A 20419-nucleotide genomic window follows, 5' to 3' on the forward strand; every position below is an offset into this window, starting at 1 on the left:
GAATACAATTATGATTCATCACAAAAATACAGTAATAAAAAGACACTACAAGAGAGTTCAATAAGAAATAAAATAACAGAGGAAAAAACAAAAAGTTCTAACTCCTAAATAATTCCCGAAAGCAGAATCAGGAATTAAAAAAATAGTATGAAACCAGACAGCCTTTTTCCTTTCAACTGCTCTGACTCTTTCTTTCCTCCTTTAACCCTCCCTTTGTGTTAGTCAGATTTTACTCACTATGTCAAAATACTTGAGATAAGCCAGCCTAAAAAGAGGAAAGGTTTATTTTGGGTCATGTCTTCAGATGTTCCAGTGTAGGGTTGTTTGACCCTGTTGCTTTGGGACCCATGGTGATGCAGTTTGTTGTGGTGGAAGCAAGTGGCAGAGGAAACATGTTCACCTCGTGGAAGACTGGAAGCAAAGAGAGGAAGAGCGGGAGTCTCAATGTTCCCTTCAGGGTGACCCAGCTTCCTTTAACTCTGCCCCAGTCCCGCTGTCTCCCATTATGGCCACAGGCAGGGGAACCAGCCTTTGACACAAGTACTCATGGCTGACATTCCAGATCCGAAGTGCAGCTCTCTCCTCCTTTTCTCCCTTCTCTCCCAAGCTCTGTTTTCCCCCCAAGTTCTTTTTCCCTTCTGCTTTCCTCACCCCTATGCCTTTTTCTTTCTCCTCACCCCCTTCTTTCATTATCTCTTTCACGATTGGAAAAGGGAAGTGGGAGCAAAGATGACCTTCAGTTTGCGACCACGTTGATCTCACTTCTGTTTAGGAGAATAGGCTACAGTCCAAGAGTGCTGCCAAATAGTGCTCTTGGAAACAGTTTCTTATGGAACAGCTTTATTCTGCTAACCCTTCTGGTCCTATCCACTGTGGCCAATGATATGGGTTATGAACTACTTCATCCTATTTGTCAGTTTAGGTTTGGCAAATGTCCTTTAAACAAGGACTGCTATGCTGTTCATTCCTTCATTTTTTTTTTTTTTTTACAGTAGCCTACCAAAATAAAGTGTACCTGAATCATATGCCATTACATAAAAATAACCAGATATTTTATCTTCGAGTTAACTTAGGTCTCCTATAAGAAATACCACTAAGTAGAACATATACAGTTTTGAATATTTCTATGGAAGACAATTCAATTTATCAAATTCTTTTTATTGGATTGCAAAATGGAGCCAACCTACCTTCGTGAAAGAATTTTTAAAAATTATGTGTGACCTAATATTTTTGAAGTTTGTTTTAAAAACAGCCCAATTAGAACTTTGAAGTTTTGTAAATTTGCAGTAAAGGGGGCCATTGCTTCATTCTGTTTGCTGTTTAAAATCTTTGGCTTAAATATCAAAACAACAAATTCTGCTTAAAGTTCAAAGCTAGAAAGTAAAGATGCTCATACTTTTTCTTATATTTGTCTGTAATTTTATACATAAATATTTGCTTCGTGCCAGAATAAAGGAAGGAAAGAAATCCATCTTGCACAGTTTACTGTTGAACGGGCGTCTCTTTTAGGATTTTGTTCTATCTGTGCCCTTCAAAAAAATCTGTTTTGGGGCCAGGGATTTAGCTCAGTGGCTCCGGTGTCTGCCTCACAAGCTCAAGGTCCCGAGTTCGATCCCCGGTACCAAAAAAAAATCTGTTTTGGAAGTAGGTAGAGTATAAATAGTATTAAAAAATAAACTGCATATTCTGACATTTACAGATGTAAGGATATTTTCATCTTAAGGATTAGCTATCTCTGTAACACTTTTTGATTAATTTTGATTAGCACAGATTCTAGTGTTTTTTTGTTTTGTTGTTTTTCTTCTCATCAGAACATTTCTCTCTCTGCCCAAAAGTGTATGACTCAAGCTTAGTTTATCAAATTGATGTTTTGAAAGGCATTTAACTTTCCCCAACTCCTGTCTCAGGCCCTGAATGTTATCAGGTAGGCCAACTCCAGGGTGGCTTTCTGTACCTCAGTAGGCTTAGCTACATGCTACTCATTTCCAAGTTGGAGCTTTTATTTCTCTGGATTTTAGCACATGTGTATGCATTTTTCTACTTGCTTTTCAACCATTCCTTTTCTGTCTTGTCTTTCGAAGCCTGGCTTATGCCTAACCTTCTTTGGTAAGACTTAATGAACTCTAAGTGACTCTTATTCTTGGGATTACTACTCAGTTTTTACTCAATTAATTTGCCTTTTTTGTATGACATACTGAATACATTCTGAAGCTGTTTTTTTGTTTGTTTTTTAAAGTATGTAAATGAGTTCTGGTGCCCTTGTAAGAAAATTGCACAGTTGTTTTTCTGACTGGGATTTCATTTCCTTATTGTATCCTTCCTAAACCATGGAGTTTAATGTTCTGTGTGGTGAAGGAATGCTTAGTAAATGGCTCCTGGACACTCAGATGAAAGCATAGAATATTGATTGTCTTTCCTTCCAAAAGATATTTTATTAGGAAGTAACATTAATTTTAATCTTGGAAAGGCGAAACACAGTTTTTTGATACAGTTGTGTATTGCAGTATCCCATATAGCAGGTTTCTCAGCTAGTTTCTTTGTCTTCTTCCTATTACTCATATTCCTTCCAGATCAGTTGAGGCATATGGCTTCAGTTATCAAGTACTTATGGAAGATATGCAGAGCTACAACTTTTTTCTGGCTTCTATAATGAATCTAGTTCCTAACAGCAACATTTGCCTGATTATTTTATTGTATTATGACATTAAACATGGAACAGCAGAGATCTGGCTAATTGGCAGTGATATCTTTGCTCCTCCAACTATTTATTTTCCAGGAAGGTAAATTACTTTGACTATACGTGAAACATCATAATCCAATGTAAATGTGTTTGGTCACGAAACAGCGATAGCTACACTGAGGGAAATCTTATAAATAAATAAAAATTCTGAAAAATTATGTAAAGAAATGAATAAATCCAGATTTATTGATTTTATTTACTACCTGTAATACTGAAGAGAAAAACATTGAATATTCGACTTTTTGTCCTCCTTTTAATGAATTGTTAAACATTATTTGTAATTACTGGGTTTACAGTTTATACAGACATGCTAAACTGCCTTAACATTAAAATACATTTCTTTCATTCTACCAGAAAACTCTTTCATTGTATTTAAGTAATAAAATCTAAGAAACACTTTTTATAATGGAAATTTAAATAATATATACCAAATATAATTTTTACTTAAAACCTTACAATTAAAATGATACAGCATTTGTAAATCACTGCCCACCTGACTAATTAGCATCATCCGTCACATCTGAATTACAGCACTCTGATTTTCTCTGGTTCCTCTCCCAGTCTAAGCTGATTTGACCGTACATGTACAAAATGATGTTTAAAATTTTCCTGGGCCCTGAAGGTAGTCAGACATGGACCAACAATTTCCAAGTGAAAATTACGGGTTGCAACCAACTCTACTAGCTGATGCTACTGTTTTTTGTTGTTGTTGTACCTTATCCACTCTGAGAAACATGTGGGTTGCTGTTTCTGAAAGACTTTTCTTGATTTGCCTGATTTTTTTTTTATAACTTTGTCAAGTTCTGTGGCTACTGTAATTTTTGGTTTCTTTTTCCTCTTTCATTTCCTTTTTCTACTTAACTTTTTGTTGTTTTTTTCCCCTTTTAAAGTTTATGTTATAGCACTTTTCTACAAACTTTCTCACTTTACCCTTGTTACTTCAATTTTATCACTATTGGCTACACAAAGCTAGCTGAATTATCACTTGATATTGTATCACTCCATTAACCAGTGTAGGACAAAGAGCAAGTTGCAATGTCTAGAAGACTTTCACAAAGGAAGTAGCTTTTCTTCCTAAAAGCTTTAGTCATCTGTGTTCCAGAGACAGCACAACACAGCTCAAGACAGAAACCTGTTTCCTGTGTATAACTCTTCAGATATTTCTGAAATCTTAAATATAATTGTGCAAAATATGAAGGAAAACAATGCATTGGGTAATTATGATATAAATTGTGTTAAATTAACATTTTTTAAAATTATTTCTAACCAGTAATATGGCATCATTTTTTGATTGTGAAAAAGAAGTCATTCTTTTAATTTGAGTCATATCTCAAAATGAAGGGAGAAAAATAACTTGCTGATTCACAGGATGTTTGCAAAGAACTAATTAGTGGCTTGAAAGCACCTAGAAAGCATGAAGTGTTGTATATAATAATATTACAGCCTTGCAGAATAGTTATTTATATTTATTGGCATATGCTCACTAGCTATAATTTTTCAACAATTCGTTTAGAACTTATATGATTTGGGAAGTGTATTTTCTTCATATCTTAAGAGTGCTGATGTATGACTTTATGTACAGTATTGAGGATTAATTTATATTAACATTTAAATCATGTAGATAGAGAACTCAAAAGAATTAGACCCCCCATATTTAAAGACCAAATTAAAAAATGATCATCTGAAATGAACAGATACTTCTCACATGAAGAAATACAAGTGGCCAATAAATACATGAAATAATATTCAACATGGTTGGCCATTCAAGAGATGCAGATCAAAACAACACTGAGATTCCATCTCACTCCAGAAAGAATGGCTGCTGTCAAGAAATCAACCAATAACAAATGCTGCCCTGGCGGGGCTATGGGGAGAAAGAAACCTGTATTCCATTTTACCCAGTTATTTCCCATATAGGTGTCTTCTCCAAAGAGTTAATGACATCATACCACAATAAAGAATGCATACCTATGTTTATAGCAATGCAATCCATAACAGCTAAATCTCGGAAACAGCCTATATGTCTGTCAGCAAATGAATAGATTTTAAAATGTGGTGCTCATGCACAGTAGAGAACTACTCTGCCATAAAGAAGGAAAAACTTGAGTCATTTTTAGGAAATATATATATATATATATATATATATAAATATATATATATATATATATAAATATATTCGACTAAAAGACAGATAATAGGAAAAAAAGAGAGAGAGAAAAGGTATTGTAATCCAGGGTGGATAACGTATCTAAAAGTGTACCTTCACTCAGTACAGTTGTCTTACATGTTTTATATGTTCTTTGGCCTTTTGGTCTGGTTTTCAATCTATATATATGACAATTAACTTTATATGGTCTTATAAATAAATGAATCTGATGCTGGAAAAATAAAAGAACAGTTGAAGGAGGCCAGGAAGTAGGGAGTTAAATGTGTCATGTACATTGCCTACATTGAATGTAATTGCCATGTACTGCAAACGTGAACTAATAAGTCAAAAAATTGAGATCATTTAGAAGTTAAGATTTAAAACCATAGCCTCAAGAGCCTATAAGAATCTTGCAGATCATGCTCATAAGGAAAAAGAAGTCCTAAAATAATGTGAATTACATGATAAAGCCGGGACTGATTCCCATGTTTATGTGAAAATTTGGTATCTAATTGCAGCTGTCTTTAAAGCAAGTCCAGTGAAACCACAAAAAAAATATAAAAACATGATGTGGACCATTGCATCCTTAGGTGTAAGACAACACCCTTTTCCACTGAGGAGGGACACTGTGTTGGAAAGTGGTTCTGCATTTTTGTCAAAAGTACTGTGACAGTACTGTCAAAAGTACCATGTTTGTTTCCTTGTTAGTCCCTTTTATGATACCAGGGCATTTTAAGTTTTCAGTTTTTTAGATGGGTTCTCCCTGTATTGCTCAGGGTAGTCTTGAAATTTTTGGACCAAGCTATGTTTCTGCCTCAGCCTCCCCAAGTAGGCGGGACTGCAGCTGTGCACCACTGTGCATGTTTTGGCATTATTATTATTATTGTTATTATTATTAGGTACCAGGGATCAGACTCAGGACCTTGCACTTGCTGGGCAGGCGCTGGAACCACTGAGCTAAATCCCTGGCCCTTGACATTATTTTTAATGCATGATATTTTTACCAAAATTTTCAGTATGGGTTTTTATATATTTGTATGAAAAAGATGTTAAAGGAAAAAATTATGATGGCATCTGGAAAAACCTATCTTATTTGGAGGTAAAAGAAATTTGTTTTAGAAAATTCACTTCTTAGAAATATAACTAATGAGATACATTTTACAAGAGTTGCTATGAAATGCCATTTACTTACAAAGCAGAATTGTGAGTTTTCAGGAGAAAATTAGTGAAGCAGTAAGAACATTGCATTCATCCTGAGAAAGATAAATTAAATATTTTATAATATTAGAATTTCAAAGCCAATTTTGATAAATGTTTTCAGTAGTAACTGCAGCTAGGTATAGCTAACATCCCTTGAATATTACAGTAACAGCCACTATGCTAAGGATTTTTCATGAGTTCACTCATTAAGTTTTTTTGCCTCAATCCTTGCCACTAGATTTAAAAAAATAATAATAGCTTTATTGAAGTATAATTTGCATGTCACAAATTCAACCTCTTGGAGTATGGTTTTAGTATATGCATTTCATTAGTTTAATATATTCATAGAGTTGTGCAGCTATCAACCACATCTAATTTTAAAATATTTCTGTCCTCCCAAAGAAGAAATTCAGTACACAATAGAAGTCATTCTCATTCTCCTAATTTCCATGTTCTTGGCAGCCATCCTCTGTCTCCTGGTATTTATCAGTTCTGAACATTTTGTATCAATGGGATCAAGCATTATGTGGTCTTTTGTGACTGGCTTCTTTTCTTGTATATATCTTCAGTGTTTCTTCACGGTACACTATGTATCAGTCTCCTCCTCATTTTTGTGGCACAGTGGTATTCCATTATATGGATATACTATGTTTTGTTTATCCATACATCAGTGATGGACTTGCAGCTTGTTTCTCTTTTCTGGCTCTTGTGGATTACACTGCCATGAACATTAATGAAGCAGTTTTGTGTAGAAGAAACTTTCTTGTGACCATATGCAGGAGTGGAACTGCTGAGTCGTATAATAGTGTTTGTTCAACATTTGGAGAAACTTCCAAATTATGGCTCAGACAGGTTGTGCTATCTTTATAGTCTTAGCAGCAATCTTAGAGTGTTCCAAATTACCCATGTTCTTGTAAACACTTTTTTGTTTTGTTTTTGTTGTTGTTGTTTATTTTAACCATCCTTCTTTGTACAAAGTGGTATATCACTGTGGTTTTGATTTTTATTTTTCTACTATTGATATTGAACCTGCTTCATTTATTTATTGTTTATTTGCCTTGTCTTCTTTGGATAGATGTCTGAAAAATCTTTCATCCATTTCTCAATTGAATTGTTTGCCTTTCATTGTTGATTTGTGAGAGTTCTTGTAGTAGATGTGTGTAGAACAAAAGTTGATTCTGATAGTATTTGCCATTCTTTTTCATGCTTTTTAAGTAAGTAATGAAGTTTCAGGGACTCATGTCCCACCATTCCACTTCTGGAATGGTGGGACATGAGTACAGTTTTTTGTGAAACATACTTAGAGACAGAAAAGGAACAATTCAGTGTAAATGTATAGTGTTTTCAATATGAAATAAATTGTCCTCAGAATATTTGTTAAAACAGTAGTGGTTCTAGTTTTCTTGACAATTTTGATTTTTTAAAAATACTTATCAATTTGCAGTTATAAGATTGTATAAGTCTTGAGGTCTATCCCGATGGATCTTTTCCTGTGGCTGCTCATTGTTGGAAATGCCTCTTAGAGGAACTCTGCGGTTTTCCTTTGCTCAAGGTCTATTTCTTAGGTCTGTCTGTGAGAAGGTGCTACAAGATAGCAAAAAGATGAAAGCCGTGTAATTTTTCTTTTAGCCTCAGATATTCACGTATCCTAGAGATCTGGACTGTTTCTCAGTGTAATAGCTTAGCAAATGAATATGAATGTCCGCATGTTTAGAGAAGGTGTCTAAGCAAGGGAAATCTGTCTATCCCAAAGGCTCTTAAATTGCTGGAAGAAATTTGAATCTGAGATCCCAGGAGTTTTGAAGGTGTCATCAGTTTGTCCATAATTTGAGTGGAGACAAAAGAATTGTGGCAAGGCAGATAGGATGAGTGGAGTAGATATCAGTTCTTTTAAAAAGGGCTATCTTGAATGACATGGATGAATATTGAGGGAATTACATGTGAAATTCCTTAAATAAAAATTTATTTCCTTAAAATTATGATGTGAGTTATTTTTGTGAGTTAGAAATCATTTAATTTGAAACAGATCAGAATATTTAGAGACTATCCTGATAAATATTTATTTAAAATAAAAGGCAGTATGCTTTATTGTGTGCACTTGAATTCTGGGAAAATCCATTTGATGGACTGTAATGTCCGAGACCCTGTCCAAGCTTTATTTTGTGAGCTGAGAACTTGGGTATGTGCTTTCTCGTTGTCAGCAGACTCTATTTTTAAGTAATCAAGAGTTTCTTTGGGTGAAATTAAATTTAGAATAAAATTTAGTTTCTTGCTGCTAATTCAGTATGTGCCCCAGAATTATTCCCAAAGCACTCTATTTCAAATCCCTTTGTGATTATATTACTTTCTATCTCCTTCTCTTTGCTCCCTCCACTGAGAACAGATTGACTTTGGAATATGAGGCAGTTTGCTCTGCTAGTCACATTTTTGCAACCCAGAATCATTACTTACTTAGTTCTGGGTAACCCTGAACCAGGAGATTCACTTGTTCTTAAAATCTGTGAGCTGACAGATGTTCCTCTGTAGTCTCCTGTTGCCACATAAGACAAAGAGAAATGATGCTTTGGCCAACTCAGTTTGCCAAGAAAATGACTTTTTAGTATTTGTTTCTTTGAGCACAGGGACTTCCTTTTTAACTTTGTTTTAAAAAGCAGTACAAGTCTCATACACAGTGTTGTGATACTTTTACTTGGTATAGGTACACATCATTTAGGAAAAAACATTATGAGCAATAGGTTTAGAAAAGAATTTTTTATAAGAAATTAGTTAAAAATAGTTGCATTTACTTTGGAATATTGCCCAACATATATCAAGAAATCCATGGTTCAATAATTAGTGGCTCCATTATGCTGTGATTTTGAAATATGGTAATAATTCAGCTATTTTTCCAAGTTCATTGTGATTCATTGATTAAACAATGAGAAAAACTCGGTAGTTTCTATATTTTGTATTTTCCCTGTGTCTCAATTTTGATATTTTTTTCTCATTATCTCTCACCTCTGGGGAGAGAAATTATATTAAAGATTATTCTTTCTTACCAGAAAAATTAAATGTCAAGGCAAAGCTTGTGTGCTGCATTAGACTGAACATAGGGTCAGGAACCTTAGCAATGTCGAAGGCTTGTGTATCTTCAAGAGCCAGTTGCCCCCTTAAGAATGACATTGTCCCTTTTGGGTACACAAACCTCATATTCTTTCTTCATAAAAGTATCTTGGAGAAGTTAATGATTCCAAAGTTGAAAAATAGGATTGCAGCAAACTAAAAGCTCTGCACAGCAAAGGAAACAATTAGCAAAGTAAAGAGATGACCCACAGAAAAATATTTGCAAGCTTTACATCTGATTAGGAGTTAATATCCCAAATGTATAAAGATCTCAAACAGCTCAACAGGAAGAAAATAACATGATTTCAAGATGATCAAGAGATATGTACGTATATTTCTCAAAAGAGGACAACAAGTAAGTTCATGAAGAAATATACAGCATTACTAAGCATCAGAGAAATCAGATTAAAAATATAATAGGATGTCACCATACGTGAGTTAGAATGAGTCTTATAAAAAAGATGAACAACACATGTTGGCAGAGATACTGAGAAAAGATACCTTTGCACGCTGATGGTACAGCCATTATAGAAAATAATACGAAGTTTTCTCCAAAAGCTAAAATAGAACTACTTTATATTCCATCAGTCTCACTTTTGTGGATATATCCAAAAGAATTGAAAGCCATCTATTGAAGAAATATCAGTAAGTGTATGTTCATTGAAGCATTATTCACAATCGCTAAGATGTGGAGTCAACCATATCTCATAGAATCAATGTAGGTATAATCAGTGGATGAGTGGATAAAGAAAGTGTGATGTATGGACACTGTGGAATACTATTCACCCTTTAAACAAGAAGGAATTCCATCATTTTGATAAGATTGTTAGACCTCGAAGACATTGCACTTCATGAAATAAAGTAGGCAGAGAAGTAGAAAAATTGCAACATCTCACTTATGTAAGGAATATAAAACTGCAGACTGTAGAGAAATAGAAAGTAGAATTGTGATTACCAAAGGCTGCGTGGGAGAAGAAGGACATGAGAGATTGTTAGTCAAATGTACAAAGTTTTACTGGGAAGGAGAAAGAAGATTTTGAGGGTTATTATGTAACAGGGTGATTGTAGTCATTAATAATAATCAAAAGAACTGAGTGAACTTCAAATGTCTTACTAAATGTATTGATAAATATGAGTATGTTAATCTTTCAGTTTAATAATTTCAACATATATATATGCCAAAACCATTTGTGTGTTGTTTATATGTATGTCCTGAAGCTCTGCTTTCATCAGAATTACTGAATTCAATCAAAGATATATTTTATCAAACATTTAAAATATTTGGTGAAAGTTACCCATAAGAAGCTACCAAGTCTGCTTTTGATTTTACTCCCACTAAATTATTTTCCATTCATTAATTTTTATAGTGATAACAAAATATTACTACATTTAAAAGATGAGAAGGAATTGAAGCATGCTATGGCTCTCTACCTTTTATATAAAACAGCATGATAGGCAGTGATTATGACATTTACATACAAGATAGATTTTTTAAATTTTGAAAATCTGAACATCTTTTGGACATTTTAAAATTTACAGAAAAAGTAAGTCTAGCCCACTTTTGAACAAATAGAATCAGAAAAAAGTCTTCGCAGTAGTAATTATTTTTAAATAATTTTTCAAGAAAAATCAAAAGTTTTAAAAAATAAAGTCTTAGTGTGTGCCTTCAGCTGAGAGTTTGTACTTAATATTAAATTTATTTAACTCATGTTTGTACTGGATCAGAGGTGTCTAAATTCATATATTTACTCAAACGATAATTATCAGCTATTTTGTATGTGAAAATCATTACTTCAGTTTGTTAGCTTCTATGCCAAGACTTTACAAATATTACTTTATTTAATCCTCTCAACCATTTTCTGGTGCTTTATTATCCTAATTTGACCGTTGAGGATATTGAGGATTTAATTTTACCACTGAGGATTTTTTTCTATATTATTAACAATTAATGTAACTGGGATTCAAATACAGGTAGTCTTAATTCCTTGAATCCATATTACAAGAAAAAAAATAGGGTACAAAGAGTTGAAAGGTGAGTGCATTGGGTATAGTGATGAATTTTGTGGGTCCTTCCCTCAAAGAGTGACAGTAAATTAAGAAAGATGACATCTGGTGAGTTAAACAGAAGTGGTTTAACTCTGAGGGATTATGCAGCTTCTCTTAACTTTGAGTTCATAGCCATTGGACCAGGAACAACTTGGAAGTAAGTATCTCTTCTCTACAATTTAAAAATCAGTTTCACTTTATACTTAAATACCAACTTCTGTAGTAGCTCATTTTCTATTACTAAAATAAAATACATAATTCTTTATAAAGAAAATAAGTTTATTGGGCTGGGTTATATAGTTCAGAGGTAGAGTACTTGCCTGGTATGTGCAAAGGTTAGGGTTTTATCTCCAGCCCTGGAAAAAAAAGAGGCTTTATATATCTCACTACTTTGGAGGATGAAACTCCAAACAGTGTAATGCAGGCTCTAGCAAAGGCCCTATTTGCCTGTGTGACCTCATAGCAGATGTCAATGGTTGAACCATGTGCAAGGAGAAATCATGGCTAGACAGGAAGTCATAAAGACTGCAGCTCCACGATCTCTTCCAAAGGTGTACAACTGGAGTTTTTCTGATGAGCTCTCAGGTTTCACCGTTTAACAGTTTTTCAACACTGCTACACTAAGAACCAAGGCTCCAACGTGTAGACCCTTGGGAGACAAATGCATCCGAACCCTAACATTAACCTTCCGAAGTAAGTTTGAGATAGTGTACTGAGAAGATTCAAGCAAGCAATGAACTATCAAAGGCAGTTTGTGCTCTCTTGTTCTTGCAATATATAGACAATATATTCTTCATTTTCTTTAATCATTATGGCAAGCAAAAAATTACAAAAAGCAGATAAGAAAAATCACAGGAGTTTTCTATTGAAATATTCTATTAGCATTAATATGGGCAATTAGAATGAGCACACAAAACGCTTATCTTGCAGGATCTCAGTATTCCTTTCCCTCAGTTGTCCTTAGGAATGGGGCAGTGTGGTCTTGTGGGCTTGAATTCTAAGCAATGCTCCATGCCATATATGGATGTTCTAAAACATCTCTTACATGGGAAGAAAGAAGTGCATGCTAATGTGTGATAATGAATCATTTTGACAGTTGAGTACAAAATATAATTTTGATTTTATTTTTTGTGTATTTTAAAAGATGCAAATGCAAGCTACTTAGTGGTATTAACCAGTGGAAGAAGCTACATAGAGTCAAGGATTTTTCTGTATTATGTGGTAACAAATGCAAATAAAGCTATCTGGAGAGCCAAACGTGTATTAAGGAATATACAAATTCAGTATCATAGTATTTGAGAAGAACTGGGACATAACTGAATAATTAATAAAGAGAGTAGCTTCTGAGATCATCATTCAAGATGGATAGGATTTAGATAGGAATTAGGGGTAGGACTTGAGAAGAAAGAGATGCCACAAAGACATAATTATGGGAAGAATGAGTACATTGAGTAATAGTTTATGGTGACTTGGACTTGGATTTCTAAAATGATACAGATGCTGCCTTTCATTATCATTTCATAAGTCAGTCATCTCAACATTTTTTCTTTTCTAATTATGTGTTGAGGATCCGTAGTACTGGGCATTTTATATGCAGAATATACCAAAATAGACAAACTTCCTGCTGTTATGTAGAGGAACCAGACAGGAAAATGTAAACAAATGTAAACAATCTCAAGGATTAAGTTAAATGACAAAAAAATAAAGTAGGGAAGAAAACAAATAATCATTAATGATACTATTTTGGATAGGAGAGATTGAGAAGGAGTTTCTGATGAAGTGATTTTTGAGAAGAGATGGGAAGAAGAGTTCAGGGGAAGGGGCATTTATGGTACAGTAACTAAAGTGCAAGTTTTACCAGATGTATGACTTGCCTAGATTTTCTCCTCAGATCCTTTAAGGAAGGCTGAGATTGTTCTGCTACATAGTGTCCTCCTCATAACAACTGAAAGATGTGTAGAGAGATCTGACCAACATGTCTGTGTTGATGTTCTAGGAAAGAGAACTTCTTGACAAAGCCTCACTAATATTCCAAGTGTATAGAGCGACAGGATATACCTTTCCATTTCATAGTGACATTTAGGCACATTGAGGTTTGGACTAAGGCCTGGTATTTTTATGTACATAATGCAGTTTTTGGTTGCCCTGAGAATGAGCCTCCACAAATTTCCCTTTTCTAATGAGTCGAAATTAGTTTTGCCTTTAAAATATGGAGATGCGGATTTTTATAGAGAAGCTGTCAACACAACTGAGGAGTCATTTTCCTATCAGCCAAGTATGAAAGGGCTGCCTGCGGAGCTTTCACCTCCTCGCCATCGTTGCTGTGTCATAGGAACAACATCTGCAACATCTTTAATTCAACAGTGTTGACGTCACGTGGGGCTTCTGCACGGAACTCTTGAAGGTTTTAGTGTTTTATAAAAAGTTGTGTTCAGAGTTGGTTCCCGAGGAAGCAGTTAAGAACTCTGAGCTTTTTTTTTTTTTTTTTTTTTCTTCAAGGATCTAAATGCTCCCTGTTTGTCTCATAAGAGTTTTCACAGTATGTTTTTAGGGTTTTTTTGATAAGCTACTGCAGGAGGAAATAATTATTATTATCTTTGGGGAGGGCTAAGGATAGGTTACATAGCAAGGAGTGTAAGGAAGAGATACTAAATCGACTGAGTATTTAGCGTTGGGACTGAAACTTAGAAACTTGACATTTAATTTAGTTTTCTCTGTTGAGCGCTCTTGAGCTGAAGGACAGTTAGGATGCCACCACATATTCCAAGCCAGAATTGGACCTTTAGATATTTTTAAGATTATATAACCCAGAATGAATAAAAGGCAGGAGTTGTTCTCAATAGGAGAAAAGTGGCTTTCATGTTATTTCTTTACCTCATGAAACTTTGATGATATGTTCTTTATCTTTTTGTTTTCTATACTTTCTAAAGAGCCAAAAATTTTTAGAGGTACCAGTCAATTTATATTTTACAAGGAAAAAAATAATGCTATTAAATATGCCAGGTTTTTCAGTGGAACAAAACCCTAAGTTCAGAGCAGTGGCTTGAAAGCTGCTTAATAAATTAGTTGTAAATCCAAGGGAAAAGGAAGAAAAGCTGCCACATGTCACTCATTTGAAAAGGAATGCTCATTTTGGGTAAATTATTGGGTAATTTTTCAAGGATATTACTCACGAGTAAGGATTTTTTTTTAGTGTATTTAAATGATTCATTTTCAGTTTCTCATACAATTTTAAATTGTTCTCATTCAGATTGTCACATCCCGACAGAATTGCTCCTAAGGATTTTTCTTCTCTTGTGTTAGAATTACAGAGGATGAAAGTATTTTTAAATAGCTATTGTTGAAAGGGAGCAGGTGCTTTCCAACCTGCAATTGTCATTTTTACTCCACAAATGCATTATCGGTCACAGTGATTCCCTTTTTGATGGCAAAAATTATTTCCATAATAATGTTATAGTGAATTAAGCTGGTACTGGAGCCTGTCCCTAAAAGATTCAAAACACGATTCTTTGATGTCAGTTTTGGGCCAGGCTATTCCCAGCATCACATTTAGTTGGAAATACGAAAGGTCTATGTTAGCATGATTTACATATCACACTCCCATGGAGTCTCTCAGTAAATAACACCAATGGGCAAGGAGCCTGCATCAAGGCACGTTCACTTTATTTCTTGATATACACAGTGAAGCTTATTTTGGGATAATGGCTACATGGGTTCAGGAAAATTGGGCTCATGAGCCCACTGTCTGGACATTTTCCAGGAAAAAATGAATGCATTGTTTGAAGACAGCATGGAGAAGTTCCTCTATTATTTATACAATCGCTTTTGTTGAGAACAAATATCAACAATCTATTGGTCCCTTGATCAATAAATGGACTATGCATTTTGAGTAACAATGTTTTGACAAACACTATATATTCCATATGGATTGTAAATATTTCTGACTCACATTATCATGCAGCTGAGTTTGATTTTTATTTTTTTGACAAGATGGTTGCAATTCCTCAGGGGTCTACTTGCTCATGTACTGAACAAATATTTGTTAAAAGTCATTGCATAACAGAAAGAATCTTAGAGCCAGAAGTATAAGCAGTAATTGAACACATTCCCTACTTTTCAGGGGCTCCAAATATAATATCAAGACAGGTACACAGATGAGGGTTTCAAGAGCAAAGGGTGTATTCCTAATTCTGCTTGGCTCTTTGGAGCAATATGCAGGGGAAATGATTGAAGACAGTCTTAAAATATGAATTTGTATGTGGTTCTCTTATGAACTTTGGGGCATTCTAAGAAGGGATGGCTGCAAGTGCAAATTTAAAATGCTTAGAATGATATTAACCTTTCCATAGGTCACAAATGATTAGGTGTATCTGGAGCACACCTAATTTTGAAGGCAGTAAAAAGACCTAAATTTCTAATCTAAGGACATCATGTGATTGTGAAATGGCATGCATACCCAGCCATGGTCTTGGATTTCTATCACAAAGGGCTTAAGTCACTGAAAAAATCGGAAAGCAATAAAAAATGTAATTGAGGTTTAGGAAAACTATTCAGGTGGTTACCATTGTACCTCATCATTACATGTCTTTCTGGGGCCTCAGGAACCCAGGTAGGATGTCGAAAATGTCGCCAAATTACTCCAGGAATCATTCTGATTACTTTCATCAGTAAACTGTTCATAGCTCATTGCTCACAGCCTCTCTGTATTCTGCATATCTTGTCCACCAACCTTGCCTTCTCCAGAATGGTAGTTTTCTTGTACTTTTCTTTTTTTCTTTTTCTTAATCTAAATGCCTCTTGCCTTTGCTACTTCTTTTCTCTCATCTGCCTCCAGTCTTGGGAAGGGAGGTGGAAATGACAAGCACATACACAGAATATTCTTGGACACATTCAATTTGTTGTTAAATTTCATTATTCATACATTGCAGTCTCTTCAAAACTAAGAAAGTGTCTGTATCTTGTTTATTCATGAAATATTTTTTGAAAATCTTAAGATGCTGCCTCTCTTCTCCGAGTGTGTGATATATTGATGGACAAAATAATCAAAGATGCCCACCTTCTTGGCATTTAATTTATGGCCAGGTGAAACAGATCAGAAAATAATAATTTATCAGTCAGTAAATTGCATAATATATTAGAACATGGTAGCTTTTTGGGGAGAACAGAAAGATTAAGGAGGATTGGAATAGCTGGTTTCAGTTACAAATAGTGTCTAGAGGAGAACGTGAGATATGGACAAATACTTCAAAGTGGAGGATACAGGTACTTGGGGATGGACAAAGGTGTCTGAGGATAGACAAAGGAGACAGTCATTGTAGGGACCTTAAAGAGAGGTCATCCATGCAACTATCACTGCTGAGAGTCTTCTCTTTGTAGATGTGCGTTCACAATGTATTGAAATAAAGAGCAGTAATTTAACACAATGTAGGTAGAAGAATTGCTTTCACCTGTACTACCCATAAAGAATGTGTTCTTTGTTGTGTAAGAAGAAATTGGATACCATAATATACTGAGTCAGTATTTGGACCAAAACAATTTCTTTTCCCTCACACAGACAGTAAACTATCTCCGTACTTACAAAGTTCCACGTAGTGCTTAGTGTTCTGTAATTTTTTGTGTTTCCTAAACACATTTTCATGTGCATTTTAATAGACTTGTTTTCAAATAAAGTGAAAGAAAATTTCCTACAGGCATTTGTCATTTCTTATTTCTACACAAAGCTAGAGCAGCCAGGAGTGAATGGAGAATTCCGTGTGAGTTAATCAAGTGGAGCACCGCTGAGTTGGATCATTTGACAGAGAACATAATTGTATCAAGGTCTGATTGTGTAGAAGTCTTCAGGATTCTTTCCAGTAAACATCCTGGCTTTGTATAATTCTGACGTTCAAAGTAATATCACCTAAAAAGTGAACTTTTTGCTGACAGATAGGTTTTAGATGTGAATGCTATTAATTACCTATATTGCTTGTGCACACTAGGTACTTAAAATTGTTAAAGCTTCTCTTTTTGTAAGGTAGATTTTCTAATGTGTGGCTTTTACATCTAATTCTTCAGTCACTATGCGTACATTGAGTTTAGATTCTGTTTTAGCTAATATTCATTAAACAAGAATGCTATTTTTTGTTTGTAATTTCATTTTTGTTCAGATGGTTTATTTGTTAAAATCTGTTAGCTTCTGGGAGTCAAAATCTAAGATGGATTTACTAATAATGATACTAGGTTAGAAAAGCCATGCAACGTATTTTTTGTCAAGTTCAGTGGCTTGAATTCATTGCTAGATCCTCGTGATAAGTGACTAGATTGGGGCAAGATTTTTATGAATGTGTGCAATTTATCATTAATAATAATCACATTTCTAGGAAATTAGCGTTTTCTCTTATATTTTCATCCCATTGTACCTTTAAATTATATGAACATCTGCTGAGCATTATGTGCCAAAATCTGTGACAACAAAGTGCTTTGTAAGGCGCGCTTTGTGATTAACGATAATAAATTAAAATAATGAGAAAAGTAAAGTTTATAGAGTTTCATGACAGTATAATCAATGAAAATCATAAAATAGGAAGCTGAATTACAGCATTGTTTATTCCATGTTAATACCAGGAGTAAATAAAACCCATCGCATATGCTAACTAGGTTGTACCAAGTCATTTTCCTTGCACATATTTTTACATAGTGGCAGATTTGGAAAGAGGTGGCCATGAGCTTTGACCCATGATACATTTAATCAGATCCATATGTCATAAAAAAGTTTTACCACAGCTAGAACACTTAGCATAAATTCTAATTGATCCAGGATCTAGGACTAGGCTCTAAATTTGTATATACTGCTTTAAAGTAAATATATTGATTTAATATTTTCTGTTTGATCCCTGGAATTGAACTCAGGACCTTGCGCTTGTGAGGCAGGTGCGGTGCCACTGAGCTAAATCCCCAACTCAGTTTGAACCCTTTTTAATCTTTTGAAATAGGTGTCTTCTGGTTATTTGAGTCGATCGGTTGCTCACTCAACAAATCTTTTCTGTACACTGCCATGTCCTATGTCTTTTCCCATTGCTGGAGAGAGAGCCACAATTAGCAGCATACCTGGGGATAGACTGGTTAATGAGTAGAAGCCTAGATGTGTATGAGAAAAGAAGCAAACTCTTTCTGATAATGACTCTGGTCCTCAGAACCTTTTTCTACAGTTTTGCATTGTCATTCATTCAGTAATCTATGCATAGGATCCTTTTAATTACAGATGAAACTACAAAAAGAGAAACATATAGTCTTTTTTTTTTTTACCATTATAGCTTGCAATCTAGGCGGGTAGAGAGACCCGTAGAAAGCCTTCTGATAAAAACAACAATGATAAAAGTATGAATGATAAAAGTATTTCTCTAGGCCGGGGATTTAGCTCACAGGTTTCACCGCCTGCTGTGCAATCCCCGGTACCAAAAAAAAAAAAAAAAAAAGAGAGAGAAAGAGAGAGAGAATTTCTTTGGTGAGAAATATAAACAAATTTTTTGTGGGGATGTGGGGAGAGAGAAATTCATTCTGGGAAGAATTCTCCCATAAATGTTCTTATATATTTTTTACCTTCTAATAGCCTTCCTCAATATTTTGATTTTTTTTTTTCCTCTCCTTGCCCACCCCGATACTGTTAGCAAAAAAAATCTTGACATATAAAGGTTTAAATTAAAGTAGTAGTCATCTGTTGCCACTGATTGAGGCCGGGAGAAGGGATATGCAATCCACATTTTCTCTCTTTTCTCTTTGCTGTCAAGCTCCTCACCATGGCTTGAATCCTTTTCCTGTCTCCTTCCTTGGCACTCTGGAATCTCTTACCCCTCCATCTTATTGATCTGGTTTCTAGAGAACTGACCTTGACCCCCACTTACTTAAATATAAAAAGCAGTAATCGTACTTATCATCCATTACCTCTGTGGGTTGAGGTGCAGTAGATAACTTCAGCTTCCTAATGTCCTTTCCCCTCGTAGGAACGTTTCCATTCTGTGTCTTTCCTTTTATTTAAACAGAAAAGATATCTTTCTTTGCTACAGTATATCTTTGGAATATAGGGAATGATTAATTTTATTTCCTGTAACACCTACCATGCCATATATAATAGGAACTGTTTCAATTCATGCAGAATAATTTTGGGTGGGATTATATTTATGGTGGGAACCACCATAAGTTACTGATTATGAAATGCAAAATGGATGTTGAGAGTATTTCGCTGATTTTTATAAGTTATGCATCCTGCTATTTATTTTTTGCATCAAATTAAACATGATTTGGGGTCCATATCTTACAAGGTGTAGGTGAAAGTTAAATCTCAATTATTGTTAAATCCCTGAGGATCCTATAAGAATTAAGGGTAGTGGGTAGCACTCAAAACTTAATACCAGAACCTCTTTTTTAAGGGTGTCTTGATCAATACTGATATATTTTTGTCCAGAACCTCCTGTGTCCTTGAAAACTTGTGACTGTATTTCACTGTGCTTCAATTGGGGCGTAGGAAGTATTGCCAAACCAGACGCTTCATAGTCCAGTGTCAGCATCCTGTTGCACACTTAGTCCTTGCTCCAGTAAAGTCCCTACCACTTTGTTTGCATGCTTTAGGAAACTTTGGTCATAAGTTTTTATTTCTATGGGACTGTTCTTGGTCCTGTCTCTTCTAGATTCATGAAGCCAGTTTCCTGAAATAAAATGCCAAGGAAGATGAATTCTGCACTTGCCCTTTTACTCCAGAATTCTCAGGTGAAGCACTATTGGCATTTTGGGCTAGGTAATTCTTTGGTGTGAGGGGCTGCTCTGTGATTTGTAAGATGTTTAATAGCATCCCTAACCTCTACTAAAGTGATATCAGGAACAAGTCCCAATTATGATAATAAAAAAATGTCCTAGTTTGTTGGCACATATCCATTGAGGTGCAGAATTGCCTTCAACCATGAACCACTACTGTAGTCCAATCTTACTGAGATATGGAAGACTCTCAAAAATTATGCTGCAACACATAATATAATTGGGAGATGTTCAATTCTCTTTTTAAAAATTAAGAACATAAGATCAATAGTGAAATAGTGACAGTAATTGAAAGGAAGGGGATTGTCTGTTGTATATGAGGAAGATTTTAATGTCATTTACAGAATGACAATGAAGAGTTCCCCAGCAATGTTTAGTAGGTAGTGGAAGCACATTTC

The 20419-nt window shown here is 34.8% G+C and overlaps 1 protein-coding gene and 1 non-coding gene across 5 annotated transcripts in view; both read left to right on the top strand.

The window, feature by feature from the left end:
• Window positions 1–20419, top strand: part of Slit2 (slit guidance ligand 2) — a 342324-nt gene that overhangs the window by 67678 nt on the left and 254227 nt on the right. The window lies entirely within an intron of this gene.
• On the top strand, window positions 7549–7683 carry LOC147825072 (small nucleolar RNA SNORA18). Its single transcript, XR_015441414.1, has one exon. It is a non-coding gene; the product is annotated as a small nucleolar RNA SNORA18 (small nucleolar RNA).

The sequence above is a fragment of the Heterocephalus glaber genome, unplaced genomic scaffold, assembly GCF_053883595.1.
Source record: "Heterocephalus glaber isolate CG9 unplaced genomic scaffold, H.glaber_assembly_v1.0 deba00001509, whole genome shotgun sequence".
Lineage (NCBI taxonomy): Eukaryota > Metazoa > Chordata > Mammalia > Rodentia > Bathyergidae > Heterocephalus > Heterocephalus glaber.